We start from the raw sequence: 8,301 nt of genomic DNA on the forward strand, positions 1-8,301 counted from the left end.
ATCAATAGTCCATGAAAGCACTAAAACAAAAGGTTATATTCGACATTAAGAGAGCTTATACCTGTAGCAAAGGAGGTTGTCGGGAGAGTCGAACGGCCCCCTTAAAAAATTTTTGTACTTCATATTTTCTGCCACTATTCTTTTCATTGAACTGTAGCTACTTCCAAAGAAGAACAACAATACTTACTCAATTCTATAATATTTATCAAGTATTGTCTTTTGTTAAGTCAACATATTAATAGAATGAATCAGTGAAACTGAATAAATAATTTTGAATCTCAGAGCAAACTTTCAACATAAGTAAAATTCTGTTAATCAGTGTCATTCATTACTTTGAATAACATCTAATCTGGTAGAAGAGCATAGACCGCATACCCAATTTTTTTCCTCTTAAAATTACTAAAATAACATTTTCAAGTATTTCATCTAGTATATACGTACCTGTATAACTGAATCACGAAAGTTTGGAACGTGATAAATCCGTAAATAAAGGTATAATCCACGATGGAAAGATAAACGGAGTTTCTGCAAGATCTTTGGACTCAACGTCCTTTACTTAGCAGATAAACTGACTTACACGAGATATTCAGAGTACAGGAAAGGTCGTATATGTGACAGATAGGGATTATGACCCGAGATTATTAGTACCTAGAATCCAACACACCTGGAGAATGAGTAACCTTTCCAAACAAGCATAAACACGGGTACAATTTAAGAACTAATAGATTAAGTCCCACTGCTCAGACACAGGGACAAGACAAATAAAGGATTATACAGGACGAATGTGGTCGGCTGTCGCCAAGTATAATCCTTTGTCTTGTCCCTGTGTCTGAGCAGTTGGACTTCATCTTTTTGTTCTTAAATTGTACCCATGTTTATGCTTTTCGGAAAGTTTACTCATTCTCCAGGTGTGTTGGATTCTATACTCTGTTTTTTTCCATCTGTCCATCCGCCTGTGGTGTTTTTGTATGGTAACACTGCGTCCCGGGCTTTAGACAGTTACATTCAGCTTACATTCAACGATTATAATAACATCCTATTTCGAATATTAACGGTGTAATTAGCATACAGTAAATTATTAAAACACTTTTTCAGTTACAAATGTACACCCAGATATCCTTTTATTTACCTAAAACTTAACATAGCGTAACTATCTAAAGCCCGGGACGCAGTGTTACCATACAAAAACACCACAGGCGGATGGACAGATGGATAAAACAGAGTAAAGGTACTAATCCCCTTATAATCCCTATCTGTCACTTATACGACCTTTCCTGTACTCTTAATTTCTCATGTAAGTCAGTTTACCTGCTAAGTAAAGGACGTTGAGTCGAAAGATCTTGCAGAAACTCCATTGTTTATCTTTCCTTCGTGGCTTATACCTTTATCTAGTATATACCTAAATGTGCATGAGATTTATAGAAAAGGTCCAGTTTTTGGGGAAAAAAGACCCCCTCCCCCCCACCATGAAAAACTCTGGGTACGGGTCTGATAACGTTACCTCGGTCTGGCATTCGCGTTGCCTGTCTGAATGTTCCTGGTGTCGGAATTTCTTCATCAGGCTCTTTCATTCATATCTTCGGCTTTGTAGTGACAAGCGAATCTGGGGTGTGGATGCATTGAGAAGTTGACAGGACATTTAAATACAGAATTTTGCATGTCTTGATGAGGATTTATTTTACTTATATATATTAACATCCAGCACAACTTGTAATCATGCCGTGGAGCTAGTTTCGTAAAAAAAAAAATGTGCAGTGGGCAAACCACTACTGTCTGTCTGTGTCAATAAATATATAGTACATTGTGATATTTGGGAGGTTAGATTTTTAAGATTGTTATTATAAAAGGTAGAATACATATATAATTTACGTAGTAGGCTATGCATACATTTTTTACTCACATCAAGATATACCCCCTGTCTTTCAAATGAAAAGCCAGAGTATTTACAAACTGACCCATAAAAGTCAGAAAAGAAATTGGAACCGAATTTGACCCAACTTAACTCACTGGTGGGTCGGGAATTTGGGTAAATTTTCTCTGTTACAATTGCTTCGAAGTATACCTTTACATACCCTTGTAACGACGGACGTGAAAGGTCGAGCTATTGGTATGCCAATGTTTATGTTTTCTAAACACTACCATAGAGACAATATGTTAATGATATACGAATAACAGTTCACATTACAAGTGACAAGAGTTTTTCAGTAAATAGAAAAATAGTGTAGTCAACTTAGTTACATTCAGGTGTGTGTACAGGAGTTTGCCGAAATCCAACTTTAGTTCCCAGTAGATATTTGTGGTCAATTTCAGAACAATTATTTGAATGAAAATACACTTTCGATTTACATAATTTCAATTTCAAGACACATAAATATACATTCATAAAAGCAATTATATATCCAGTGTAAAACTTTCTAATAGAGTCACGTCTCACCAGAGTAGCCTCAAGTAACCTGATGGTCTTGATATCAGTGGTAGATAGGATTGCACACTAAGATATTGATTAGATACGGTTGGGTTTATTTTCTTAATTTCCTTGGTATTACTAAACAATACTATACAGGCCTTTTAAAATTGCTTGATAATGACAACAGGGACTATTAGATTAATTTATTAAAACATTGTGTTCCTAATCTACATATGTTCAAAATATCCACTACTTCTGGTTTGGAAATCTGTTTAGGGTACATTTTTCTCTTTATATGTAGCATGTCATTATGCTCTTAATATACGTTCCAGTGAAACAGAGACTTTTTTGTAATGAAACGTGAGAACTAAACAAAAGAGAATCCTATAATTTATATATCTATTTAGGAAATCATATTCACCTACATTATCCATCAATATTTTCTTCTAAGGTTCATTGAATGTTATATCATAAAAGCTGTTCTTTTAAAATATATCATTATTTCACAAAGATTATTTTTACTTGCACTAGAATCATCCTAGTAGAAATAAAGACAAACATACAAAAGGAAAAAATGAATGCTTTTTATGATATGCTCACCAAAATTTATACATCGCTACTTCATCAACACTTATTATAAACCCGTACAAGCAGTTTTGTTTCTTCTGAGCAGCAGAGATGATTCAGTACAGTATCACGAAACAGAAGATGAATAAGCTTAATTTGTTGCTCTGATACAGGATTTCTGTCTAAAATGTTACCGATTATAAAATGTTTACCGATTATAAAAGATTAATACATTTAGAGGATAACACTACGAGAATTAGCTCAAAGAAATATACCTCATTTGGGAAAATACTAAAGTGTAATTTACTGCTGTCATATTGGCATAAATATTAACCATTCCAATTTTTTAAGGAGTTTGTCATGGCTGAAATCTGACCAGAAACAAACATTTGTTGGAGAAGCTGCCCACAAACACTAAGTACCCGAGAGCCCCTCCCTTCCTCAGCCATTAACCTTACAAATAACAGTTACAAAATCCACATTAGCATCTATAACTTGATTGGTGCTAACCAACTTAAACTATTGCACTCACTTCAAAAACACCAGAATTGCATAGCCTCAAACACTACACATACAATAAGATATTGTACAGTATGTATACAGACTATTAAACTATTGCCTCTAAGTTTACTTCAACTTCAGGATTTACTGCAAAATCAAACCTATTTCATGAAATAATCAGTTTTAACTCTGCAAACTATATAGCCTAGTTAGATTCGCCAATTTTTTTTAACTATCCCCAGGCTATTTGAGATTGGCGGCTTATCCAGGTCCCGCACCATTTCCATAATGCTCGTAGCAGGACCACCATTATCAAGTTCACAGTTTATTCATCAGATTTATTTGATCACTCTGCAAATTCCACACTTACCGTTTGATTTTCCATATCATTAACCACTAACACCTTCACTGGTTGGATCATCCATTCTTAAATTAAAATCACCACATTTATAACAATCCCGTCAAGCAGTAAACCAAACCCAATCTTGCCTCGGGGTCATGTCAGCAGTCTTTGTGCTTTCATCTTCTTTGAACAATGTCTTAGCAATGGCAAAAATAACAATAGAATTGGCGCTTTCATCTTCTTGCAGCCACATCTTAGCAGCAATGGCAAAAATAGCAATAGAATTTTCATTTATTAAGTCTCCAACCTGTATTGTGTGATTTCCTACAGATTGGTTATTCATGCAACCACATTTTAATTTTCCATTAGCAATTATGGCCACGATCCTTGTAAACAGCAATCCTCTTCATCTCATAATCTAAAGCTTAGCCTTTTGATTTCACTGCATGACTGTCTGATATGTGTAACCCTAACAGTTTATACTGTACATTTCAACAGCAACAGTAATACTCTTTTCTTACTTCAAGAATGCCAATCACCACTTTCACATCTAAACCAATTCTCCTTCATTATCATCTTTCTGGCAAGAAGGACAGGTGACCGCAGTGCTTTTACTAGCCATAATGACCAAGTAACCCCGTTAATAGGGGTAAGACAGTAAACAAAACTTAGCCCGTCATTTCACAGTTTTGCACCGAGAAACACTAAAACGTCCTATCCACATACATGCTCTGCATCCTGAAATAAGATATTTAAATTCATGACTCCTACAAATCTGAAAAGAAGACATTTAAATTCAGACACCTGGAACAATAATAAGTTTAAATTTATGACAGACTAGATTTTGTAACATTAGCTTTGAATGCAAAATTTCATGAGCAGAGACTTGAAACTGTGATGTTATGGTCACTAGTTAGCCACAGATCATACATCATGATGGCCCATGTTGCCACTGTCTCACCGCGTTGAGGCCATGACCGTCGAGACAGTAGGGGACGTCAATGCCAGAGAAGGGTCAGCCTGCCAAAGCCTCTACCTTCCCAGCACTGTCACGGAACCCTAAACCGTGAGGTAAGCCCTTCCTAGAAAGGGATGAACCGACTATCTACAAACTATTTAGCCTAGAGAGATTAAATTAATTCTTTGACTATCTGCAAACTATTTAGCCTCGAGAGATTAAATATATTATTTGACTATCGCCAAACTACTTAGCCTTGATAGATTATTTATTATATGACTATCTGCAAACTATTTAGACTCAACTCTAAACATCTGCAAACTATTCATCCTCGATGTGATTGAAGAAATTGGTTTTTCTTTTATAAGAGAAATCGTTGACTGACACTTTCAATCCTCCAATCCATGTCAAATTCCGCAACAAGAACCTGTGGAGTATAACGATGATCCAGTACAGTATCCTGAAACAAAAGAAAAATATTCTTAATTTGTTCTGTCTCCAGGTGTCCATGAAAGCAGGCTTTTGCCATTACGACACATTACTCATTTCATTTTTCTTCTAATGAATCAAAAGAATATTTGAGCTTTATTTTAATTAAATAGTAGTCATTAATAATCATTATAAAAATTATTATTAATAACAATATTTGATTGCACTAAGTTTACCGACTACAAAAGATCAATACTTTAGAGAACAAGCTCCTTGAAATATACCTTATTTTGAAGAAATGTGTATTTATAATTTACTGCTGCCATATTGGTATCCATTTTTAACCAATCCATTCATTCTTTAAGGACTTGACAATGGGTGAAATGAGACTGAAAACAGCTGTGTTGGAGAAACTTCACACAAACATTAAATACCTAATTCACAAAGGACAACACATACCCCTATTTCACTAGAGTATGAATTATCTCTCATCCACTTTCATACACAAATACAATCTCTGAGATGACAAAGTTCCCCAGAATTGCAATACATTCTTTTTCTATCCTTCTCTATTCAGTGTCATTCGACATATAAAATGAAAGGAACTGCTATCTGAATTGAACAGGAATTACAAATGGTTTGGAAATCTGTTTAGGGTGAATTTTTTTTTCTTTGTATAAAAATGTCATTACGTTCTTAATATACAAGAGGTACGTAATCCTATAATATATCTATTTAGAAAATCATTCACATACATTATCCATCAATATTTCCATTGAAGGTTCATTGAATGTTTTATCTTAAAAGCTGTTTCCTGAAAAAAGGGAATTACTTCTCAAAGACTATTTCTACTTGCATAATAGAGGCATCGTGGTAAACAAAACAGAAAAAAAGAAAAAATATGCTTTCAATGATATGCTCACCAAAATGTCTACAGATACCACTTCACCAACAAGTATTATACCCGCATTGCTTAGCCACAAGCAATCTTCCTTCTTCTGAGCAACAGAGATGATTCAGTGCAGTACCCTGAAACAAAGGAAAAATAAGCTTAATTTGTTGCTCTGATACAGGATATTTGTCTAAAATATTAAAATATATTAGAGCTCTATTTTAATAAATAAAAATATGACTTAATTATAAAAAAAAATTTGTCGATTAACAAAACTAAGTTTACAGACTATAAAAGATTAATACTTTTAGAAGTCTTTTATACTTTTAGAAGATAACACTAAGAATTAGCTCAAAGAAATATACCTCATTTGGGAAAATACTTAAGTGTAATTTACTGCTGCCATATTGGCATAAATATTAACCATTCCAATTTTTTAAGGAGTTTATCATGGCTGAAATCTGACCAGAAACAAACATTTGTTGGAAAAGCTGCCCACAAACACCAAGTACCCGAAAGCTCCTCCCTTCCTCAGCCATTAACCTTACAAATAACAATTGCAAAATCCACATTAGCATCTATAACTTGATCGGTGCTAACCAACTTAAGCTATTGCACTCACTTCAAAAACACCAGAATTGCATAGCCTCAAACCCTACACATACAATAAGATATTGTACAATATGTATAGACTATTAACCTATTGCCTCTAAGTTTACTTCAATTTCAGAATTTACTGCAAAATTAAACTTATTTCATGAAATTATCAGTTTTAACTCTTAAAACTATTTAGCCTAGGAAGATTGAACAAAATTTGCTAACTCTTCTCAGGCTATTTGAGATTGATGGCTTATCCAGGTCCCACACCGTTTCCATGATGCTCGTAGCAGGACCCCCATTATCAAGTTCACAGTTTATTCATCAGATTTATTTGATCACACTGCAAATTCCACATTCACAGTTTGATTTTCCATATCATCAAACACTGACACCTTCACTGGCTGGATCATCCATCCTTATATTCTTATGAGGGGTAAAGATAGCAGTACAGCATCCTGAAACACATTAAAAATAATCTTAATTTGTTACCTTTCCAGGTGCCCATTGAAGCAAAATTGTCATTGCAACACGTTACTAATTTCATTTTATATGACCTTTATTTTAATCAAATAGTAGTAGTATTTAATAAGTATTATAAAACAAAATGTTTGTTGGAGAGCCCCCAAAAGCATTAAATACCTATTTCATAGACGACAACACACGCCCCAAATTCAGCAGAATTTCAGATTGGTAGTCGCCTACGGAACCCACTCTTCCAGTGTGGGACTACTACTAAAAAAAAAAAAAAAAAAAAAAAAAAAAAAAAAAAAAAAAAAAAAAAAAACTCAATTCTAACTAAAGATGTTTTTGTCACTGTTAGCCATCGATCATACATGAAGAATGTCACACATCCATCATGGATGAACCATGTTGCCACTGTCTCACCACGCTGAGGTCATGACCATTCGAGACAGGAATCAGCAAGAAGAGAATGCAGTAGCATTTACAATTATAGTACTTTCATATTTAATCAACACGCACCATACTCATAACTTTTACTTGTGCTACACCATAATCTGACAAGTTACACCTATTCCATCACTTTAAGAACTACCACGGGGAGAACACGACCAAAATCATGAGACAGAAACTTTCCAGTAACTTAATCCCTCATGCACATATCACAACGAAACTAATTGATAAAGGCAGTAATTAAGACCCTTTAATTAAAACTCCTAAATAACAGGGCTATTTCAAACCATTTTCATTAGGACAACAGTAAAGATCTGCCTGTAGTTGGTCTATTTTTCATGATATACAATCTATAGATATTGTAAATTTCGTTACCTAATCAATCTATAGATACCGAAAGTTAAAAGTTTAACAGCCACAATATTCTATAAACTGATAACTGCCGATCTCCTTTCACTCTTCAAGTCACGTTAATTGTCTACAGAAAATGACCTGCCTGACATCCCCCTCAGAGCACACGCAACTTATTTAACACTAACAATTTCTATCCCGTAACCTTACTTGCCTGTGCTTTTCTCCACATGTTAACGAACTATCCTCTCGTTAGCTAATTTTCCGGGCATCTGCTGCATGGAATTATGCAATTAAATCAACGATACTGAAAAATTTCGTCTTTTAATACTAAAATCATC

General features: G+C 34.4%; 1 long non-coding RNA gene across 1 annotated transcript; it reads right to left on the reverse strand.

Moving 5' to 3' along the window:
* Positions 1-1,786: 1,786 nt before the first annotated feature.
* On the reverse strand, positions 1,787-7,116 carry LOC135221500 (uncharacterized). Its single transcript, XR_010315986.1, has 3 exons — positions 6,920-7,116; positions 6,129-6,234; positions 1,787-5,236 (listed from the first exon to the last, which is right to left on the reverse strand). It is a non-coding gene; the product is annotated as an uncharacterized LOC135221500 (long non-coding RNA).
* Positions 7,117-8,301: the final 1,185 nt, after the last annotated feature.

This window comes from Macrobrachium nipponense, chromosome 2, assembly GCF_015104395.2.
Source record: "Macrobrachium nipponense isolate FS-2020 chromosome 2, ASM1510439v2, whole genome shotgun sequence".
In the NCBI taxonomy this organism is placed as follows: Eukaryota; Metazoa; Arthropoda; class Malacostraca; order Decapoda; family Palaemonidae; genus Macrobrachium; species Macrobrachium nipponense.